The sequence below is a fragment of the Melozone crissalis genome, unplaced genomic scaffold (assembly GCF_028551555.1).
Source record: "Melozone crissalis strain CALT ecotype California unplaced genomic scaffold, PUWL_Pcris_2 ptg000042l_1, whole genome shotgun sequence".
In the NCBI taxonomy this organism is placed as follows: domain Eukaryota; kingdom Metazoa; phylum Chordata; class Aves; order Passeriformes; family Passerellidae; genus Melozone; species Melozone crissalis.
Genome location: NW_026535820.1, coordinates 42,945,003 through 42,969,931, shown reverse-complemented (window position 1 = coordinate 42,969,931; position 24,929 = coordinate 42,945,003). Strand labels below are relative to the sequence as shown.

Here is a 24,929-nt window from a genome sequence, read left to right as displayed (position 1 = left end):
AGGTAGAAGATACCAGAGAGTTAGTGTTCAAAGAATGCAGGATTAGGAAAGATTGTGAATGTCTGGATTCTTAAAACTGGCATTTTAACTAAATCTCAGTGCAGTTAATTTGAATTTAGTTATTCTTTCTATTCCTGACTGTTAGGTGCTTACACAATATTCTGGTTTGTAGCACTTACCCAGTATGGGCAGAAGGTGATGGTAGTTCTTTGTTGGGTTATATGCACTGTGTGCCAAAATACCTGTGAGCATGTGTTGGTTTAGGCAGTCAGTCACAACACTTGTTGGCTTCTGCATGCCATCTTCAGAGGCTTCTGTTTTCTGACAGTTTAATTTGTCTTCATTAAGTACTTCGATGTAGGATGTTTTCGCTTGTAAGAGCCAAGTCATACCCTGGTTGTTTCCATCATTTATTATGAGTTTCAATGTTAAAGGCCCTTGTTTCAGGTAACTAGTAAAACTTCAAATATCCTCTTAATTACAGAAGGCAGAATAATGGTCTTTTGCTGCAGCCTTTGCAAATGAATGCTTGTGTTTCCTATTAATATTGTACCTTTATGCACATGTAGCATCTCAGAAGGCACTGGCCGGAACTGGCTGGTAGCACTGTCACTATATCTTAGGTTTCTGGTACTTTATGGAATCATATTTCTTTATTGGTTAAATAAGTCTTAGAAAAAATCCACTTCCAGCCCTACTTAACAAGCAGCATTTTACAAAATCAAAATCTGCTGTTTCATGCTTGTAACTGGTGGGATTGAACAGCAGCAGTTTTGCAATACACAGTTGCAAAATATTAAAAGGGTAACAAATTCTCATCATCTGAGATAAGTGAGGGAATAATCAATTTGCTGAGGGGCCTTATTATCATAATTCCATAAGGTAAGACTGTGATTCTTCTACTTAATATCTCGATGGGCTCAATTAAACAAAGTAAAGAAATGTAGTTTTGCTCCCAAGGAAAGCCTAGAGAACCTTCAGAATCAGCTTCAAAGTCCCATTGATCTCTCCATGGCATCCCTATAAAATCTGGTATTACTGATACAATCTTCTGTGTTACTATGTTTTCCATTTTCCTTTTGCTTCCTCTTGTGGCTGCGTTATGCAAGAGGTTGTGTGAACGTGAAAAAGATTCAATGACTACCCCCTAGAGTTAGCAATTTGATATATGTATAATATATGATATTTTATAATGATAGATTGGACTTCATTATAGGAGGACTTAGGAATTGACCTAAGAAAGTATTAAGATGCATTAATGCTTAAATCCATGCTTTTTGTATTGATGTGTAATATGAGTAGTGCAGTTTGAAAGACCAGGTTAAGACAAAAGAAAATAGCATGTTGTTAGCACTTAAAATTGAAGGCCTTTAGTGTTTAAAAAAATGAACTAAATAATTGATACAATCACTCCAGTATTCCAGAATCAAGATTTTAGGCAAACATAATCAGAGAGACACCTTTAGAGAGATAGTTTTTAGAATTGTCAGTAGATTGACAAGCTTGTTTACCTTACAAAAAGAAATAGAAATAAAACCTACCTTGCTAATGGTTTATAAACCTTGATAAATGTGCAGGGAAGGAAACAGCAATGAATTCCAAAATTGCTTGTCTTTGTGGTCTCAGCTGTTGAGTAATTGCTAACAGTCTGGAATGCATGTACTATGAAATTCCTTTGGTCACTAGATGATATTGTGCCAGTTTACTTCCTTTAGTCCATATAAGCCTAGAAAATTAGGTTAACTGAGTAACTTTGGAAAATACACTTAAAAATGAAGTAACTTTTTCAGGTTGTAGGGAAGGCTTCAGTCTGCAAGTGCAATAAAGACAAAATTTGGTATTACTGGATCTGTTTGGCTTGGAAGGGGCCTCCAGAGGTCAAGCTGGTTCAGTAACAGAAAGTTGCTTCAAACTTTATCCAGCAGATGAAATGGAGATTCCTCAACCTTCCTGGGCAACCTCCTTTGTTGTTTGACCACCACCATAGCAAAATTAGTCTTCCTTCTATCAGTTGGAATTTCCTGTATTCCAGCATGTCTTTTGCTTCTTTTTCTTAAACTGGAAGTCATTAAGATGATCCTGACCCCATCTTCTCCACACCATTCCATTAGGTAGAAGTAAACAATAGCAAGATCTCTCCATAACTTTCCTTTAAGGCCCTGATGATGCAGTTGTTGTCTGCCATGTGTTCCAGTCCCCAGCTGTCTTTGTGGTGCTCCACTGAACTTGTTCCAGTATTTTGCAATGCCTTTTTGTACTGGGCAGAAAAAAACTGCATGTGACACTCTAGGTGTAGTGCAGATGCAGAACTGTTTGAGAGGAAGAATCATATTTTTGTTGGGTTGGCCAAGTCCATGTAATAAAGCCCAGGATGTCATTGGCCTTCTGCACTGCAAGGGCACATTCTGGACTCATGCTCAACTTGTCTACCAGCACTTCTAGGTTTCAGGGTTTTTTTCTTTCAAAGTTGCTTTCTAACCAGTTGGCACCCATCTGTGTGCTGGTACAGGGGCTTGTTTAATCTTGAGTGCATTTGCCTTTGTTGAACTTTGAGTTTGCTGTTCAGCTGTCCGTCAGAATAGCAGTCCTGCCCTTCAGTGTATTGACTAGTTGTCCCAGCACATGGGAGAACTAGTAAATACATGGTCCACAGTCTTTCTTTCTGTCCTGTCCTTCAGGCTGTCAATGAAGATGTGAAAGAGTCTTGCCCCCAGTACCACCACCTACGGGGCACCTCTAGGTAACCATCTGCCAGCTGGGTTTCATACTGGCAATGAAACCCTTTTGTCCAAGCAGTTTTCTGCCCACCATATCATCTACTTATCCGGTCGAAATCTCAGTAAGGACACTATATGGAGTAAGGGTAAACTGCCACATTTGTTATTTCAAGCAGTGTGAAGTCTCTAATTCCTAAATTAGAAGTGGATAAATGCAATTTAAATGTCTTTAACCTCAGTGACATCATTGCAGATACTTAAGTTACTTCAGGACAAGGTTCACTGAATTTTAAACCACAGATTCAGTGTGACAGTGTATAAGCTTGAGGGAATAACCATGTTATTGTGGAATCAGGGCCGTAATAGGATAATTGTAACTAAATTCACTCAAACATAGAAGTTTGCTTTATTTACCAGAGGGAACTGTAATAGTAGCTTCATTTGTTGCATTTTTAGTAAGGCACCATACTTGCAGATTTTAAAAAGGAAATACTGTGGAATGTCATAGACTATCCTAAGTTAGAAGAGACCTGCAAGGATCATCGAGTCCAACTCTTGGCCCTGAACGGGATGATCCCCATGAGACACCATGTGCCTGAGAGCATTGTCCAAACCCTTCTTGAACTCTGTCAGGCTGATGCTGTGACCACTTCCCTGGGGAGCTTATTCCAGTGCCCAACCCACTCTCTAGGTGAAAAACCTTTTCCTAACATTTAAGTTTGTCTTTGGAATTGATTACTTTCAAATCAGTGGAAATAAATGTAATTTCTCTAGTCTTCAACAGTGATGCCTATTATTAAACTAACCACATGTAGAGTAATAGATTCTCATCTGATACATAATTCCATTGTGTAGCAATAACATGAATTTTAAGTTATTTCAAACTCATGGAAAAAAATGACTGCAAGAAATGTAATCAGAACATTCTTATGTACAAAAGCATTTTTATTCTGTCATTTAAAATAACTTTATTCAAATTCACCTTTTAATATCATCTGCAAAAGTATCCACATATTAAATTGATGTAGAGTTCCTTTAACCTAATCTTTATTTACATTAATATATACACACTGCAGCACTATATATGTATGTGGTAGTGTGTGTTCATATATATTTAGGTAGGTTCTCTTCCAGCCTTAAAGCTGCACCAAAGAGGAAGAGAAGCTGTGCTAAGGAGTACACGTGCATGTAGAAAATTACTCTCTTCATGTAAAACACACATTGTATTATGGCATACAATTGCAACAACTAGAAGAAAATCTTATTGCTGCCAGCCTTATCATCTCATGGGAGCTAGAAGGAATTTTTCCATCAAGTTCCTGAGAAGCAGGATTCAACTCAGAGTAACAAAGCAGCATTATTAAGACAGTGAGTAGGCTGCATAGGTACTAATCACCATACAATGCCAAACAATGTTCAAGTCTACTTTAAATCAATTAATTAAATAGGAGAGTAAAAGGAAAGTACAAGTTATTCTTACCATGTTAATAACATCTAGGTAAAATTCTTAGGTGCCTGATGGTAAAATAGGAACTGAATTTCTGTTTTCAGTCATAACATAGGCATTAAATGGACTGTTTTAAGGAACTAACAGTTTATTATGAAAACCAGAGTTGGAAGCCGGTTAATTCACTTTGATCCTTTGAAAGTACTGTACTTACACCATTAAGTATATTTAGTAGAAATAAATTAATGTTAAATATATTATATAATACAGTTCAATTTTTAATAGTGGAATTTCTTTTCACTCTGAAAATTATAGGTTCTCAGCTGATTGAGTTAGCCTGTTGAAGAAGCTACAGTTCCCTAAGCTAACCTGTGGTAATTCACTGTGACCCAGTCAGTGACACAATATTCTCCTGCTTCTGGCTTCTATTCAGCCCCTCATTAGCACATCACAACTACATTGAGTCAGCACTGCCTGACTAATCTGTCAGAATGAACTGGGGGAGCAAAAGGATTACTGTTTCCTCTTGCAGACTAATTTCATTAAACACAACAAACTCAAATGAGTCAGATGAGCAGCCAGCCTGAGATGTGAAAAACTCTGACTTGCCACACTACTGCTTATGAGGCTCAAAATGATAAATTTTCACACTTGCATACTGGAGGTCTGCCCACAGCCTGAAAGGTGTTTTATTTTCTTAGAACCCAGCCACCATGAAGCCTATCTTAATATTATTGCACTACTGTAAATTGTTGCTTTACTAAAAACCTGCCCTCCCCCTCCCTCCCTCCCTCCTTCCATCCCTCCCAAAACAAAATGAAACAAAACAAAACAACCAGTTTTGGGAATTCCTTCATGTCTTACTGGAAAATTAGAATAGGAAAACAAAGAAGCTGTGTTCCTTGGACAGACAAAAGCAGGGTCCTTTGGAATATAATGGTATCAGGCAGGCTGGGAAGCTGGCATGTATAATTTCTCTACATTGGTATTAAATCTTCAGCAGCTAAAGGTGTTATCCTCTGCTGTACAATTCTGTACCACAATGTCTAAATCAAGCCCCAAAGAAAAGGCCATGTCTCCTTCTCTCTTGTAAGCCACTAACAATCTGAAATACCAAGTACATCACAAGCAAAGCCTTTGAGACAGGGTGTTCTGAGGGTGGATTTTTGTGCATTATCCACTGTAGTTAAATCCATTCTTCTGCCTTGGGATTCAATATGTATATGCCTTTTACTGAAAGGCTCAGCTTCTTCCTAGGGAGACTGAAATTCATCTCGTTCAGTTGTAGCCCTGTTCAAGCATCTTTCATTCACTAGGACTTTTGTGATAAGCTGTGCTCAGCTTACAGAAACTTCAAAGCTGAGGCAAAGTTATTAAAAGAGAGAGAAAAAAGAACTGCACCTCTAGTTCAATCTTCAAACAACACAAAAATCGATTAAAAGTCAGAGATTAGCTTCGCTGTAACCCTTCCCACATTCTCATGAAAATTAAATGTTGTCTCTTTCCTTCCCCATTTTATTCTAAAATCTACTTAAAACTCAAGAGATCAGTAACTATTAGTCTGGCAATATTAATAACAAGCTGCACTTTAGAGCCCTGTGGCTAGAGATTAGTTGTAGAGTTGCCACCAAAGTAAGAGAATGAAATTATTTACAAAGCAAATACTAAAAAACTTCATCTTGAAGCTGGAAGAATTCATTTGCTTCAATCATTCCTGAGGAGAAAAACAGTAAGTCTTAGGTGGCTTCTAGAGTTGGACTTTGGCCTATTTTGCCTTTGTTTCTGTAACTGTGAGTGAATAACCATGTGTGGCTTTGTCATTGTCAGATACAATTAGTGTGCAGAAAATGTCTAGACATCACCCACTAAAAGAAATTCTAAAAAGCGCATCATTATTACAAAAAGATGGAAGTACTTCCAGAAGCAGTGGTACTAATTTGAAAGTTAGGATGGCATGGGCTTTTTAACCAGTCCTGGGGAACTGCCTGGATTAGATTGCAGTGGGAACCCAGGAGAAAGCATCCCAGGTGAGCTGTTCACACACTAATCTTCCTGGAAAGAGCAGTGCTTTTGAGTATGGACCCCTCAGTGTGTGTGCATAACTCTTGCAGGATGGGTGAGCCAGAGTAGGCACTTGGCCATCTGGCCATGGCAGCAGCTGACCCAGGAGCCAAGTCACCTGAAGGCTGTGCACAAAGAGGAAGAATATTCCCTGGATTATGAAGAGGAGTGAAGGAAGATAAGATGTCTCAGCATTCTGCTTTGTCTGATTCTGAAAGAAAGGGAGCAGACAACAACGAGCAAGAAAGAATGATGGTGGTCAAATGTACTCAAGGAATTGTGCAATTAGAAAATGTAAGGAAAATATTCAGAGACCTAGATCTGGAGATTCATATTGTGAATCTGCCATTTCTCATCTAGGTTTTTGCCTTGGATCTCTTTTTTTCCCTTTCTTCGAAGTACCAGGAAGTTAAACAGTCCATTCCTTTTGCAAGATCATATTATCATCCAACAAGTATTGCACTCATTCACAAGCTAAAAGGGTATTTCATCTAAGGAGTATATTTACAGGGCTCTGAACCACAGAGACTTCAAGCAAAAGTCTCAAGCCATTATGATCCTGAAGAAGATACAGGGTGTTATCAAAAGCAGATATCATATTTTGACTGCAGGAGTTTTGAAAATAAGCTCTGTGTGCAGGTTCCTGCCAGCCATCAGTCTGAGCCCACTAAACCAATTCATTTGCAGAATCAGCTGAGATTCACCAGTTATTCTATAGGGAAAGAACTGATGCTGAATCAGTTGATAGGCCTGTCAGTAAAAAGCGCTATGAGCCAATCCATCAAGCTACAGCTCCACCTTTCACTCTTTCAACATCCAGCATACACAACCTCAGTCAATTGATAGCCCTGTCCTGTCTCTCCCAGCACATTACAAGCCTCCACTTTCTGAAGTTAACTCTGTGCCTGACCCTCCTCCACCTCAGAATAAGCCAGCAATTTTCAGATCCTCTGGAGAGGACATGGTGCGGTTCACTTCTTATCCTCAGAAAAGCTTCCCTGACAAAGGCCCTGTTAAAGGAACTAACAGATTCAGAAAACCCTCACTCCTTACAACTGCTTTACAATGAAACCTTACCCAGTGCTGCAAGGCCCTTTGAGCACAAGTTTGGAAGTCCTAAACCCAAACACAATCTCTTGACAAATGAAGTTCAACATAAATCACAGTCACCATCAAAATCTCTCAGTTCTCACCAACCCAATTCCCACTAAGCTGTTTCAAAAGCACACAGCTTATTGCATCTTCCCAAGTTTGACAGTGGAATCGCAACAATACCTTCAGTGAACAGGTTCAACAATCCTAAGTATCAGCCCAATAATGTTAATGATGTTCCTAAAGCCATTCCTCTAAGCCCTTCAGCACTCAAGGATGAGAACGAAGACCACAGACACACTGTTGCAGCACAGCAAGAGGTGTATTTAACAGCTATGGTGGTGTGTTCAGCTCCATAGCGTCTGGTGCTAGTATTTTTGTACCACAGGGTATATTCCAGATGGACTAGAGTGAGAAATCTGTTTCAAAATCTGCAAAAAACAACCTTTCCAGTCTTAGTCAAAGAGAATATAAAATGCTTCTTAGGCCCTCAGTAATGTCAGGGCCTCATGGATTTACATTCCTGAAATCAGTGGTGCTGTGCCTGATGTACTGTGACCCCAAAATCTGTCAGAACAAGTGCCTTCCTGGAAGGGAAGGGGATAGTCTGGGGATCTAGACTATCTCACTGAAGGAAACTGTCTCAGTCCTAATTGACCCTTTATAAATATGATGTTAGTTCAGTAAATAAAAAATGGGAAACTGAGATGGACCTCACATGTAAGGTGAACCACTCTATTTCAAGGCTAGTAAGAGCAGCTTGCAAGCAATAAAGTTTTCCGTATGAGCCAGTTCTTTCTTCCCATTGTGGACGCTTGACTTGCAATTTCCTTTGTTGCAGTTCTTTAAGTAGATCATGTGGAGACCTGATCCTAAACATGCAGTGGGCCAAATGTCCAGGGACTCTGCTTTTTCTGCCATCTCTTGGTGACCTGCAGTCTCCAGTAGCAGCCTCCTCTGCCATGTATGTTGTGCATGAAGGCAGTGTGTAAGAATGGTGCCACTGCAGTACATTATGATAAAGATAAAGAACACAGCATTGTTCCTTGTTTGCTGGTTGAAGGTGTAAAGTAGCTGAATACCTAGTCAAAGCTGAGATGGCAGTCAGTTCAGTCTGTCTTCCTAGCTAGTCTTGTTGCTTTCATTTGGACTGTCTGGTTAGTCCCTGTGTTTTCTGAAGTCTGCCATTGAATTGTGGTATTTCTTCATTAGCTCTACACAGAGAACATACCATCTGTATGTTCTGCCAGGAATAGTTATTAATACACTCCTGAATAGCTGTCTTCGTCACAGCAACCCATCCTGTAACACATACCTATCTTATGATCTTCTCTGGCTTCCTGATCCTTTCCTCCAGAATTGCTACTCACTAAATTGTTCTTCATTCTGTATTTTCTGCAGATAATCATCTCCTGCTTCTGTGTAATAATATTATCCATTTGACTTTAATGAATTCCATCTTCCAAAATCAAGATAACTGAAATCTAAACCAGTCCTCAAACATTTTTCACCCTCTGTCCTTTTTTCTATCCATACAACAGACTGTCACACAGGATGGACATAGATCCAGGATAGAAGATTGTCTACATAAATTAATTCATGTTATCTACCAAATTCTTTTTTTTGATAAATGCTTACATTTCATTGATGAACCATTAGTACCTGTTCTGATTAGCACCATGTGAACATTTTTTCATCCTATTTGCACCAATTCCATCTTAGTTTCCATCTCCGTTCTGTCAATAAATACATATTTCCTCCTCTGTATTACTTAATCTTTCTTGCATACTCTTGCTGCCTTCATATCCCAGAATATATTCATATCAAAAAGAATGCTGTCCATTATCATCTTTACATAGTTAAAATTTGTACTGGGAGAAGAGACTAAACAAATGTGCACACATGAAGACACACATTCATTGTATTTAAATGTTTCTTCGATTATGAATAATAATCTTTTTGACAGGAGAGCAGCAGAGGGGCTATTAGGTGCCATCTAGTGTGTTATGTCAACTATATGAGATATAATACATGTATTTTTTTAGCACTTTTCTATTGATCTGCAGTTGTCTCATGATGGATTTGCATTGCATTGGTTTTGCATTTGTTGTGGGCAGGGAGGTTAGGTTAGACAAGCTCCCAATGCCCTTTCCAACCTCAGTTATTCTGGTTCTACATGTAATTTTTAAATTTACTTGATATTAATACAAGCATTTTTTTATGTGTATCTACATTAAGTAAAATACTTCTATGAATTATAAGGACAGCATTATCAGACTCAGTCTCTGAAAGGAGAAGTAATTCCAGGATAAAGAGAACTTGAACATAAATTACAGATCTATCTACTTATTTTTGCTTTCAGGAGAGGATTTTGTAGCTGAAAATTGGGCCAGGTTCCAAGATATTCTTCAGTATATTTACTTTTAATGTTTGAAATAAATATGTACTAAGGATGTATTTCAGACATTTTCAAAGATAAGGATATGTGTGTGGATAAATCTGGAAGCTAAGAGTTACCCAGTAGAATATCTCATAATTGGTAAGAGAGTGCTTTATATTAATGATCTTTAAAGAATCTTTTCAGTATGGTTTGTCTGCTATAAATTTGATGCAACATGACTGCAAATGTGCTTTGTATTGCTGTTTATATTAGATAAGGAGCTCTTGTTTAAATGAATGTGGGGCTGCACAATATTGCTGTTAACTGTCTCACTCAAAAGCTGATATCCCCATGCTAATATTCTCCTTCCCTCATGCTTTTTTTACAAAAGTTTCATTTTATCTGAGTGGATTTTTTTGGGAGTAGCTCTATAATGTTTAAGGTCCATTTAGCTTAATGGTGCCATTTAAATGGAGTATTTAGCATAATTGTTAAAGGGAAGACCACTGCCACTTGCTAGTGCATTGCATCATATTTGATTCATAGGCAGGAATTTTAATTGGGTCTTTCTGCTAAATCAAGCTGGGAACCAGCTTGAGCTGCAGGAAAAGCAGGGCTAACAGGAGTAAAATCTTTAATTTTGTCACATAGTGAAGACTAATGTTTGCTTGAGACAGTGATAAATGAAGCCTTACCTCATTGCTCCTGCTCAGCTTTATGAGAGCAAGATCATGCCAAAAAAAAATGTTTTCTTTTTTGGCAATGATAAACATTTGTGTCAGCTTATTTTGTACTTTTACCAGCTTACTTGGTCTTGGGTTTTGTTATAGATTCAGAAGTCATTTGTGCTGTTGGGGTCAAGGATTAGAGTTTGGGATTGGGGTAGGAGGTGAGGGAGAGGTAGGATCTAGGAGTCAGGCTTGGGGTTAGTGGTCAGAGTTAGCGTAAAGGCTTAACAAGCATGGTCTAACACCCAAAGCCCACTTAGAGCCACAAAATCAGCCCTTCCTTGCTGGCCCAGCTCTCCCACACCCTTTGTGTGAGCTTCACATGGCAGCCTCCAGGTCCTGCCTGTTCAAGTGCTGAGGCACGAGGACCCCCAGGGATCCAGCTGAAGCATTCTGTCCTCCTTGACCCCTGCCCATCTCCCACCTCCTGGGCACTGGCACCCGAGAGCTGGGGTCAGAAGAGGGGCTGAATGAAGTGAAGAAGGAGGGCTGAGGCTTTGGGAATCTACATAGGTCTAGGGCTGGGGGTTGAGCCTGCATTCTGGGGAGAGGGATTAGCCTTTAGAGTGACAGAAGGGCTTTGGGTCAGGGTTTGGGGTTCATTCAAGAGTTTTTGGTAAGCAGTTGGGGTGTAGGTTGGAGGTGGAGTCACAGTGAACACTAGGATTAGGGTTAGGGACAGCAGATTAGGGCTGCCATCAGAACAAGGATGTGGGGTAGGGATAAAATAAAGGGTTTCAGGTTTGCTTTTGGCCTTTGTGACAGAGCTTGGGGTTAGTGTTTAGTGAAGGGTGCTGGGATAGTGAATTAGGGTTTAGTGAAGGTGTGGGGGTCAGGTTACGTGGACTTTGTGTTAGTGGCCAGAGTTGGGTAAGGGCTTCAGCAGTGTGCTCTTGTGTTTGCTGTACCCACTACATTGCCAACACTTTCATTGTCAAGACAAATCTAAAGAAGTCCTGGAGTCAGCAGCACACCCCAGCAGCAAAGTGGGCCAGCAGCCCCTGGGCTGTCAGGAGTGTTAGCTCCAGGTCAGTGAAGGTGATCATGCCCCTCAGCTCAGCACTGGTGAGACCACATATGGAGCACCAAGTCCAGTTCTGGGGCTCAGCAGTGCAGGAGGGACACAGACATACTGGAGAAAGTTCAGTAAAGAGCCCTAAGGATAGTTATGGGCCTGGAGCATCTCTCCTGTGAGGAGAGGCTCAAGGAGCAGGGACTGTTCAGCCCAGAGAAGAGGAGGGTCAGTGAGATCTTATACAATGTTTAAATGCCTGATGGGCAGGTGTAAAGAGGACAGAGCCAGACAACTCTTGGTGATGCTGTCTGTCAGAACAAGAGTTCATCAACACAAATTGAAATACAGGAAATTCCATCTGAGTATAAGAGCTGAACATACATTGAGCAGAGGGGTTAAACTAGGTTATCTCTAGAGAAACCTGGCAACCTCCACTGTTCTATTATATATAAGGAAATTATTTGCATAAATATTTATTAAATTTTTGCTAGAAGCATCAAGGTCCACAGTCAAGCATGACTGTGCTAGGGGCCTCATTCATTCATGGTTGCATTTCAGATTTAAACACTTAGTCCTTTGGGGAATACAAACAGAGATGCGCTAATCTTTCTAACCTAGGGAGCTTAGTCAATTATTTAATCAGGGAGTGACCCTGCTGTTTTATGGCTGTTCCTGTATTTTATTCAAGGTACAGGCTGTAACCTTTTCTTCTGAGAAGTTCTCTGCAACCTTAAGAGAGATAAAAATGCTCCTAGTCCAGATTTACAGATTTTGCAGCATAAGCTCTGTGTACCAAAAGAATTTGCCATGGTGGTGTTCAGAGTTCACCTGCTGTTTGGTAGATCTAATGTTCAGCATGAGAAAAATAAATTGTCTCATTACTTACTCCTCTCAGGAGAAAAGTTACAGGATCTCTTAGATTGTGTGCTACTCAGGGTGCTCCTAAAGTGATATGTTTTATACATTATTTGGATTTCATAACTCAAGATTATTTTAGCAAATCATCAGTGCTAATTTTAATTAGAGGAAAATGCTTCTATTAGCATCAGAATATGCAAAGTCATATATTTGTGTATAAAGTTTTTCAAGGTGACACTGACAACAAAGGTTGCTCTCACAAAGGGAATATGACATTCTGCAGACTTACTGGTTTTCAGAGGAGCAGTCTATCAATAAATATTTTACCTTTGGTAATATTGTCCCTTGAATCTCCTGTGATTAGGAGGTCAGCATTGCATCTGACCTGTTAGCTGTTTCATTTAGCTGAGAGCATTTCTTTTTCAGCCTTGTTTTTCTGTTGTTGTTATGTCAAATCTTTTCCAGCACTCCAAACCTAATCTCCCATCCCTCCCCTGCAATGCCGAGTGTAGTTTATATTCTGCCACATCTCAAGGAAGTAGCAAGACTGCTGGGTACATGTAAAATTTTCACTCTGACTCTTCCCTAGTTTTTCAGAGCACTCTGATCATTTAAAATAAGGCACTGGAGCCTGAGAGACAGCTGGTCTCTGCCAGATTTGTCTTTTCTGTAAATCTGAAGGGGGAAGAAGTCTTTTGCAATACTTGCCCAGTTCTCCCCCTCTCTTTGGAAGTAACTGAGATCAGCCCATGTTGCAGAAGCCATTGAACTTGAAGGATCTCGGAGGTTTTGTGCTTTGCCTTAAGCTGGTCTCCAGCCTATCTCTAAGAAGGAGATGAAGCCCAGCATAACAAGTTTAACATATGGACTGTCTAACTCTTGCCATGTGGCCAACTGCATCTCCATGGAGATAAGAAAAGGAAACTGAGTAGGTACACAGTCCTGAGAATCCTCCTGCCATGTGTTACTGAGCTATAGGTGAGCAGCTGTGACTTGGGTTAAAAAAGCAGCAGTTTAATGACGCTGAGCAACCTCAAATGGGTGTCTGGAGGCAAGGTTTCTTTGTGGGCCACTAGAGAGAAGGCTTGATCAGCTCCTAGCCTGAAGGTGATGCCTGGAGCTGTTACTTTGAAAGGATCTGCAGTAGCACAACCCAAAAGCAAGTCACGTTATGAACTGTTTGACTCCCACCTCCTGAGGAATCACAAACAGAACTGTGCTCCACTAGATCTATACTCTGATGGATCTGTTGGGACTAGGATTTGTTTGACATAATTTCTTTAAACACAACTGAAAATGAGCTGTATGTCTTAGAAGAGCTGAGAAACTTTTTTATGAGAAATGTAAGAATTATTAGTGTTGTAGTCAAAACAATAATATACTGCTCATTTGTTAAAGAAGGTGATTGGATGCATTTTTGGCCTTCCTATGAGAACACAGAACCTACTGTGACTCTACATTGTACATATCCTTTCTCACATAATTACTGTATTCACTTACTGTACTTATATTGCAGTAGCTTTAGGTGATTTAAAATATAGAACTACAATATAGTTTGCTCTTTTCCAGTGGCTGTAAAACACTGTAGGGAACAGGAATTTAACTGAGTCAGAACATTAGTAATATTTGCAAAATTAATTGACCTCTAAAAATATCTGTAGAACCAACTGCATGTCCACTTTCTACATGAGTAATGTGAGAGGCCCTGTTTCTAATAAATGTATTTATAGCTTCATTACCCCAGCAGACCTTTGGATGGTCTGGTTTAGTTATAATGATACATTAGTAGTTCAACAGATGAACATTGTTTCCATGAGGTATTTGCTAACAATTGCAAATTGCAAGGAAAAAAAATCAAATACTGTATTATATTCTCACCCATTCATGGATTGTCTTTAAAGTTTTAAAAAATAATTTTTAAACACCCATCACTTTTTCTGATGGTGTTTGTGACTTGTTCTTTTCCCTTATGTCCTTCTCCCAGCCACTGAAATCTGTGAAGTTAGTGTATGATTTCACTGAGCCTTAGAAACTAAACCTGTATTTTGTAACTGAAATATAAATTATTTTATTTTATGGTGCGCAGTAAAACAATGTGAAATGCTCATGAATATCCTCAGATTTGTTATGCCATCATGATTAATTATCCTGACTATTCCATGTAGCTTTTTCATGGTGATGACTTAAGAAATATTTGAACACTGAAGTAATTACAAAACAGATGAACATTGCAGTATGACTTGAAGTGGTTTTGATGTCTGTTGGAAGAGTTGCTCTCAAAAGACACTACCACTTTACCAAGATTTTTCTTTATTGAGCTAATTCATTTACATCTATGCTTTTTATTTAACCTTTAATAACAGAGAAGATCATGAGGATCTCTTTTATTTCTCTTAATGTGAAGTAAAAGAATCTGCATGTTTTCACCATGGTGTTGTATATGAAAGCATGCAAAAACAATCAGTCTTTCAGACCATACCATGGGGACAAATTTCTTCTTGAGTTTCAGGCAATATTCTAGCGCAAGTAAAGAAGCAGAAAAGAGTAGCAAATAAATTGCAATTCCTTCATGGACACTTAAAGCAGGATAATGTCTAGTTGCAATTTCCTCTGCCTGCCCCTGTCAGAATCTTGCTCTGTTTTGGACACAAAATAGAAACCAAAGTGAAAAAGAAAAGCTACTTTTTTCTGCATCCAATTTCATACCTTTTAACGTTGGTAGACAGGCTCATTAATTTCAATGGGTGTTGGATCAGGCTATAGATCTGGAAGCCTAAACTTACTCTTCCAAAAATAGATAGCATTTTTATTTCTTCATTATGCCCTAATTTGAAGTCCCTTGAATCAGACTATTACCAAAATATTATCCTATCTCTGAAAATAATGCAGATAAAACTAAAATTCCGCTTAACTCTCATATAGTACTTTTTCTCTTCAAAGCATTTTAGCATCACTGATTAATCATTGCATTAATTAAATGACTATATTTTTAAAAAAATTTAGCTTTCCAAAAGCTCTGTTCTCTGCAGGGAGCAGGGGAGAGCATAGCAAGGGACTTAAACCAGCTCCAGTAATCAGAAAACTTAGCCTACAGCAATTAAACTGAGGAATCACTTCCCTTGCAGAATCTTTTTTACCTTGGGCTAGTGGAAAGATGAAAGGATAGATGACAGTGCAGTCTAAACAAGAAATAGCTCTGTTGGCATGTAAAGGAGCTGGTTAATTGGATGTATTTGCACTACCTGAATCAATAGGTAGGCTCACAGCTCCTTTCCACGCATTTTCTAGTTTGTATACCTGGCAGGAAATGCAATCAAAATTAATTAGAAAGGAAATTATTTGAGTTATTGCACACATGGACTCCATCCAGTCTGGATATAAAACCCAAACATGCAAGAATAAATTCCTTGGATCCAACAACAATTAAGCCTGAGGTTGTCATTTTTGTTCTCAGACAAGCTCCAGAGCTAAGTCTGCAAGGGACACAGCCAAAGCAACCACTCAAATCCTTTTTTCTGGCCAAGAGAGCAGAAGCAGCAGAACAGTAGCAATACCTCTGATTGCCTTAAAAAAATGCCACTTTCTTCACTGCTGAGGGTGACAAATAGAATCTTATTAGTGGATATTTTTCTCCTTCTGTGGACCCAGCAGTTGTTTGGCATACCAGGTCAGCAGATAATTAGACAGGTCATGCTGAACTTGAACTGACTCATTTTTATAGTCCTAGCATGGGTGAGACAGTCAACAAATTAATGCTTGCACTTCTTCCCAAATTCATCTTCATAAAGCAGATTGCAAGTCAGAGAGCACACCCTTGAGTTGGGTTGTGTTTGATGGTTGCTTCGCTTCTGCAGCATGAGAGGGAGGATTGCTGATACGTGGGTGAACATTCAGAGCAGAAGCCATCCACTGCGCTGGGTGAGAGGTGTTGTTACGAAACAGAAAATCCATTTGGCCACGGTACACATAAATCCATTTCAGGATTAGTCTTCTGGCTGTTTGGCTGCAGACATTTACGGCCCTGAAGGACATCTGGTTTCTCCAGAAATCCACATGGCAGGCAGCATGCATCCCATGAAAACTGCCAAAAGGACAGCAGCAAAGATGGAGGAGGCAGAGATGTTCAGCAGGGTCTCAGTGCAGTGCTCGACCTTCGGCATTACCTCTGGTAGAGCCAGCTGAAGGGCTTCTGCATGCAAAGAGCAGACATGCATCTAGCCTTTAAAGCACATGTTAGAATGTGAATCAGCAGGTTATGGTCAGCCAAAGAGCCCTGGGAATTCTTCAGTCTGTAGTTTTTACAATAACTGGTGGTGTAAAGTGTGAATATCTGTAGTCTCGCTGTGTGGGAGACAACCAGAATATGGGGTGCTGTTGAGAAAGGAGTAAAATCAATATTAGAAGTAACAGGAGATCAAATAGCTGCCTGTGGAATTGAGATATACAAGAGAGGCAACAAGGGTAGTGCAAGAGCAATAGTATTTAAACACACTGGTACCTTTGAGTCTAGAATCTGTGCTTGCAAACTAGCTAAAATGTCCTTTAGTTCAGAACATTAAAAAGCGTGAGATTGCGGTGGGTTGGGGTGGGACTGGGAATGCAGGGGTGTGACAAAAGCAACATCTAGCTGACCATCAAAGTGTAGGTAGTTAAACCAAAATGAGGAGAGATTGGAAAAGCTTAGCAAACAAGGCAGATGCAGAGATTTACAAGATATGGCAAAGGACAATGAAAACTTCACAGTTAAAACTCAAAGGTTCGAGGAGATGCAGCTCAAGGAAGAAAAATTATTAGCCATGTAATAGAAGGAAGAGGGTGTAGCCCTGAGAAAATGAGTTGAACACAAGAAAAGTAATCAGCCAGAGGGAGGCAGGAAACATAAGAAATGGAAAAGTTATGTTTCTGGGAGCAGAAAGAGAAGCTTCAGAGAAGCTGGTAACTGGGTGAAAATGCTGTTTCAGGAAAGAAAATCTTTGAAGGGTCTGAGAAAGCATATTGCTGAAAAGCAGTGATTGCACTGCACCCAGTTGTGATTTCCCATGGCATGTTCAGGTTCCAAATACCAAAATGCTTCTCTTTTGTCTTTGTGCAATGCTAATAGTTTCTATACATGCTGCTCTTTCATCCTTGTTATGGATGTGCCCTTTGTCATTCCTTGTTCTCCTCATACCTTTTGCAAAATATATTACCAACATCTTTAATCTTTTTCAAAAGAAAAAAGCTTCTATATTGGTTACCCTTTTAGATACTTGATTCTTTTACAAGCAAATCTCAACTGACATTGCCACGCAGTTATTGGTGTTCTACATGCTTTCATCACTCTGTGGTAGTTCAAGGGTTTCTTCCCTAAAACTGTAAAAGATTACTATTCCTGCTCCCTATAGGGCTTTATATGCTACACTGCTGATGGCTGAATTTCTTCTTGATAAAAAAGATTTTAAAAAAGAAAACCAATGACTGATACATCACATATAATGCATCTGGGAAGATACTGCTCCTCTTTGTTGTGGTCCATACCAAATACCAATCTTACGTCTGGAAATCTTGCTGCTTGTCATCAGAGATGGTGAAAACCTGAAAGTGTGTATCACTTACCTGAAGTGAAGAGGGAATCTGAGACCTCCACCTGATTCTTTGTTCAGTCTCAGCAGCCATCAGCAGAGTGCCCCTGGATCCTTGGGGGCACAGGAGGGCATGTGTGTGTAATGGTTTTTATTCTTTCTTTATTCTCAAATAATAATGTATCTCTACAGACGCTTAAAATTTAAAATTAAAAAAAAAATGCAAGGAAATTATATCTGGTATTGTTCTCTAGCTCAAAGTACTCATTATCCCAACTTAATTGGCAAGTTATGCCTAATGTGGAGCAGCTAAAAGAGTGGCTTCCAGCCCATAAGGCTTAAGCTGCTTACTAAAACCAGTTTAAGTTAACTCATCACTCTTTCCTTTATAAATGATTGAGCTGAGGTGATAGTTTTTTTTGGATATGGATAATTGCAGTACTATAGTCAATTCCCATTATGTAGTGCAATACGCAATTATTTTGAAGTGCCAGAGGTTACAAATGTTTGTGCATGTCACTTAAAAGAACCTGAATACCTAATCAACATTTTTGGTCAAACATTGAGAATGATATCTAGGTGCCTAGAGATAAGCATTAAACTTTAAAGACCAAAGGGTATCTAATTTTGTTTACATGTGCTTTTCCAGAAGGCTGTGTGTCTTCCATAGGTCTACTAACTGTGCAGGTATCTCAGGTATCCAAGGGAATTTGAAACCACATTGCCCCCGTCTATTTGGACACATAAATTTCCCCGTGTTTACCTGAAAATGGTTTGATCTTTTTTTACACTTCCATCCCAGAGTGATCCAGAATCATCCATTCTCTGACACTTGCAGAAGTGGTGGGCCTCATGCTATTTGGGGCATGCTTTTCAGTCCTACTGCTCCAGGGTTTTTCCACTTTCTTCTTCCAGTAACGATTCATGCACAGTGGTCCTAGGAATAAGAAACAGATGTGTTATGTTGAGCAGCATCACAGACCATGAGCCAGCACAGGCCAGGACATGGGGGTTTGGCAGTGGACATTACCTTGGAGTATCACAAACCTGCTCTGTCCACAGTTGAAGTCACGTCAAATGAGGGACCCCAGAGAGAGGGAAGAGAGCATTGCTGTTTGCAAACTTGCAGTCCCTCACATGCAGGGTACCCTGCAGCAGGCACTGCCACAGACTGTGTCTTACAGAGTCAGGTGGAGGGCAAAGTCACTGGCTCAGTGGTTGCAGTGGAAAGCCTGTCTGGAGACAGTCATGTCATTTAGTAGTGAGCAAGAGGGCATTAAACTTTCTGCTGGCTGATGACCCTTATTTCAGATTGTGCTGCTCTGTCCTCTTTTATAAACCTTCTTTCAAAAGGTTACAAACCTTTATAAACCAACATTGCTTCATAAGGTGGATTTTTTCTTACTCTTCGCTCACCTTTCCTGCTGCTCCCCAAAGTCTGAGGAGTAATCATTTACTCAGTGGGTCAAGTGTCTCTCAGCCTCAGTACTGCAGTCTTTTTTTGCTTTCAAAGATACAGGTTTGTGTCTCCTTCCATCTGCTGCCTTTACTCCTGGCTCAGCAGCTCTAGCATTACCCTGCTTCATCTTTTTGGGCTTGCTTCCAACTCTGCCTGAAAAAAAGCACGTGTTTGGCTCTAAGACCCAGTATGACAGCATTTCTTATCTCTTAGCCTATTTTGTCTTTAAAATTCAGGGAAGTTTTCTCCCTTGAGTCTTTCACTGGTGATAGAAAAATCTCCTTATGCAAACTAACACACCTTTACCCTCCAGAATGTCATGAGGTTGACTGCTGCTCTGATGCCTACACTATAACTTAACTTGTATTGTCCAAGACCAGAGTCTGCTACATATTGCAATAAGCATAATCATTCTTTTTTTTTATGGGCTCTTGCACCTCAGTATGTACTAGAAAATTTCTAGTGTTCAGAGTACGCACAGGGCTCCTCTGGAGCACGGACAGCTGGACTCTGAGGGAGTTCCAGGTGCTCCACAGGTGCCAGTAGTGGTAATGTATTACACTTAGAAGAGTGGTATCTAACAGGGAAAGCATAGCGCAGGAATGAATCATCAAATATAGCTGTGTTTTTGCCACTGCTGGCATGTGATGAATACATTCTAATTTATTAGACTACCAGTTGAATAATACACTGACTTAAGACCAAAATCGGTTCCATAAAAATTAAGTTGACAGTTTTGGCATATTTCTTAAGTAATGATTGAAAGTAATAATAAAAGCTTTCCCAGTCATATTCTTTCCATAAGTCTGTGAAACACTGAAGTTGAGTAGTATTTAAAATACAGGGGTGGTGAAAGTCCCCAAACCGACGTAAGTCTAAGTGGAGTGCACATGTTAGCATGAAGAGAACAAAATTCAGATATATTCTGACATACAGGCACCAGTAGTTCTGGGATAGAATATCTGTGCCTTTACAACAAAGTACGGTGGCATTTTGCCATTTTTATATTAGCTAGCTACATTATATGAATTAATGGATATCTTTGGAGGGGAGGAATAGTGAACAATTACTTTTATTGAAAAAGATCTATCTCTAGGACAGGGGTCTGTGTTGGAATTAATATCTGTTTGGGGCGTCTTGTTTCTTTAATAGGTCAGTTTTCCTAATCTTGTACTCTCAAACTAGGAACCATGTCACAACTATTTAATAAATTTGCCAATGTGTCAAAGACATTATTCAGAGATGAGTGAAAATGGAAGTGGTTTCAACAATGTTACAACAGCAGTGAAATTGTCTCAAGGCAGTACTAGGAAAGTATTTCCAGAAGTAGAACCTTATCTGTGATGATTTTGCTCTGGTTTAATCTACCAGAAGAATAGTTTGCTCTGCTGTTTGGCTCTGAGGGCAGAATCATTCTTAGGACAGTTATTTGATCCTCTGATGTGAAAATTTTCCTGAATTAAGTAATGGAGGCAGGTATTAAGGTGCTGAGGCTTTTATCATGCAAAGGAAAAGACATTAAATCTTCATTGTTGAAATAATAAGCAGATGCTATCCTCTTACAGTCAAAGACTTAGTGGATGGTGCTAGATGAATCACCTTCTTAATATGAAAATGATGGATGTCTTATCTTAGAAAAATAACTTTTAAATGTATAGTATCAGAAAAATGCTCTTCCAAGCACCCACAAGATAACCCCTTTCCTATTATGTCTATTGTATGTCTTTCTTACTTCCTTTAAGAGTAAAATTGGACAAATAAATACATTTTCATATTTCCTTGTTGAGCTGTTGGCTATGTTTAATCATATTATGTAAATCCTCTTTAAAAGCTTCAAATCAGTTTTGGGTCTTACAGTGTGTAATGTTGTTCAAATACAAAAAATAAATTTAAAAAATCAATTTGTTTGTAGATTAAAGTAGTTCTGCGTGGACCCTAATGAAAATTAACAAGGCTATTTAATTTTAATATAATCCTCACACACATCTGCCTCTCTTCCCAGCATCCCCATCAGTTCTCATTTCTTCCATTCAGGGAGGCTTCTTGTATTGCAAGCTGAATTGCTCAGCTCTCCTACTAGTGGTGCTAGATAATAGTGGTGCTAGATAACAGTAGTGCTAAATAACATTTTGCTGACATTCCAAAACTGGTTTCCATTACACATTTCAGTCTGCTTTCAGAAGAGGCTCCTAACATGGACAAACAAACTTCTAAGTGCAAATGCTCTGCAGAATGTAACACACACCAGTGCAGAAGTCAGGGATCGCAGTTGTGTTGGGCTGGTGCAACAGTACCTGTGGGAGGACTTCACCTTCACACCACTGTAGAGCAAGGTTTCTTCTATAGCTGGTGGTAGAAAACATGACTCTTCTTCATGTCTGTAGTGAAGAAGTAGGAGAATAACTGAGATAAGAGAAATTAACCAATAACTAATGGGGTTTTTTTCTGTGCATGTCCTACAGAGATTTATTAACTAACTATATGTACAGTTTTAGAAAAACTTCTTGCAATATAAAGAACGTACTTTATATATACTTGACTTTCAAATTTCATGGCCCAATTCTGTATTAAAGCAAATTCCCTGCTTTTTCAGTACATTTTTACATAGCTAACACAGTGTTTGAAGTACTTAAACCACAGAAAATGGACTAACAGTTACACTCCTTAATAGGTTCTAAGACCAACGTAAACAGTGACTTGGATCAACTCTGTAGCTCAGCCACTCCCTCCTTCTTCCAGCTGGTGTGCCACCTGTGTTTGGTGAACCTCTGGAAAGACATTTTGTTGTCCTTGACTATGATGCCTGCTGGACTGTGGTCAGTTGCTGTACCCACATGGGTGAGCAGCTTTTTTGGAAGCAGCAGTTCTGCCTTTTGCTGCCTCCTGGGGACAGGGCAGGGAGAGGAGGGAGGCCTGTATCCCCAACAGGCAGCTCCTGGCAAGGGGGCTGGCATTGGCATTACAGCTTCTGGTAGGGAGGTGTCCAAACTGGACACCAGCTTGCACAGCTGCCACAGATGAAATACAGCCTCTAGATTTTAGATCTACAAAATGTGAGTCTTCTGGTACTTGCTATCCAAAGGCTAAATTTGATGCAATTCTTGGGGGAGAAAGATGAGGAAAGCAATTTAAAAATCCTACCAAACCCACTCAGAATATATTTTACTTTAAATATGCTTGTGATTAAGAATTGAATGGTAATATTGGGCTAGAATTACTACAACTGCTCAGAATTAGGAATGCTGTACTATCCCACTGTTACACATTATGTATAAAATGCCTGTTTTATTGTTTTGAACTATTTAATGCTGACTTGTTCTTCTCGTGCCTTACTGAAGGGTGTGCACAGCAGAAATGTTAGAACTGCTGAGCATTGGCATTTCCAGAATGCTTATAACCTGCTTGATTGTGTCTGTTAAGTTTTTCCAACTGAGCTTTCCCTGATAGCTCCAAAGCCTTTATTTGTTGTGAGAATCATCTTGCATGTCTAGGCATGTGTACTGGTGTGAATACTACTGCCTGGAATACTAGACCAGTTCCAGGAAAGAAATCTGCTTGGGGCAGCCATCCAGATTTCCTTACATCCACTGTTCTGGGATGTAATCTTTGGCTGCTAATGAAATTATCATCATGAACTGATTCCACTAGAGGACTGAGGTGCTGAGATGCTCTCTTGCAATTTAAGTGAGGTCCAAAAAGAAAAAGGAATCTTGGTCTAGTCTGGGTGTGCGCACAGAGTAAAGCAGAAAAGTCTCACTGATCTGATTTATCCACTTGTACTTATTCCCAACCAGTGGCAGACACTGCACTGGAGGAGGAAAAGCTACATCAAGTGATAGTTTATTTTTTGAAACACCAGCTTAATTTGATATGTGTTGCAAACTGAAGTACTCACTGTAAGTGATATACAGCTATTAATGTGTTCATGTTCCACAGAACTGACCAGATGCAGGTGAAAATAGCATTTCAGACTTTCCTGCAGTTTGTTTCATAAATGTGTGGGGAAAAGGAAGATTTTCAGTTTGCTCAAACAAATCATTTCTGAAAGAGAAAGAAGTGCTAAAAACTGTTCTACATCTGATATTAATAATATTGCTTAAAATCATTACAGTGCAAGTTAATTAAATATTAAGTTCAAAGAAATAAAAATGTTTGAGGACAGGATTTGTATTTGTATTGCAGCACACTGGAAAGATTCAAATCCTACTGTACACATTTTGTACACAGTCTAATGCTTTTTATAATCAGGAATGTTTTTACATAATATAGACTGAGTATTTTCTAACACTTCGCATTACCACAAAAATCTATTTGATAATCTTTAACAGTTCAGTACAGAGATTTAAGTTTTTATATGCATTATGAATATTCTGTTCAAATGACTGATTGTAGTTCCACCACATCAGGCAAAACTGTGAGAAATAAAAATGATTCAATATCTGATAGTTAAAAGATGTGTTTTTCCTCTTGCCTCTGCTTTCAGATATGGATACAAAGAACTGAATTTATGAATTCAAAAATAAGATTTTTAATAAGTATGCATAAACACTAAGTGTAAACATTTTTAAGTTATCAAAAAAATCTGATTAAATTACCATATTATATACAATAATCATACCTGATCATTCACAAAATGTAATGTAGATTAGATTACTAATTATGTTTATATTTCCCAATTTTCCTGTCCTTTTCATCCTGCATGAAACACTCATGGTGATTGCTGTATGCAAATTCTTAGCACATCTGCACTGAAGGTGATTCAGAGTTGTTTCACTGACCTCAGTAATAATTTCATCAGGCCTTCACCTTCTCTGATCTTCTCTTTATCACATTGAAGGATTGAGCAGTCACCATAATAACAATCTTCTAGAACTGATGTGAGGCTTCTGGTGTATCTGTGCTGCCATATATCTGGTGTATCTGTGCTGCTAATCCTGCCAGATGGATAGATAGATAGATAGATAGATAGATAGATAGATAGATAGATTCTCAGAAACTGATTTTTTGTTATTTTCACAAGCACTACATGACTTTTAGGTGCAATTTTGAAAAAGAAATCTGTTTATTTAAGCATGAAAAAAATTATAATAATCTTAGAATCACTTAGGTTGAAAAGATCATCAAGCCCAACATTTTATACAGAATTTCTTTTTATTTAAATGTTTTATGTGACCATTTTAAAAATTCTTTTCATTTGAGGAGACTTTAAGTTGTGGAGGTTGGTGTTTTATTCAGGAAATCCTTGCAAAATGCCAGATTGGAATAGATGTTAGAAAGACTCCTTTTTTGGCCAGTACCATGCATACAACTAAGGATGTGTGAAAAAGATGGCATCCTCTTGAGCAATACAGTCTAAGAAACACCACTAAACCCATTTAAATTGTTGCATGTAGATTAGAATTAACCTTGTACAGGGGAGAAGTCTTCAGAGAAGACCTTTTTGCAAATAACAACATCACTGGGTTTGCATTCACTGCTGTGGTTTTAACAATTGATGCACATTCAGTTTATGGTAACAAGCTGTGAGTTGTTTGTTGGGAGATGAGGACTTGCCAAGTTGTGTGAATTGTGGTATTCAGATTATCTTTGTGCGTATACTTGGCCTTACCGT

At 39.0% G+C, this 24,929-nt stretch overlaps 1 protein-coding gene across 5 annotated transcripts in view; it reads left to right on the top strand.

Annotated features, from left to right (window-relative positions):
- CTNND2 (catenin delta 2) overlaps nucleotides 1-24,929 on the top strand; it is a 639,750-nt gene that overhangs the window by 577,185 nt on the left and 37,636 nt on the right. The gene's annotated exons all lie outside the window — the stretch shown is intronic.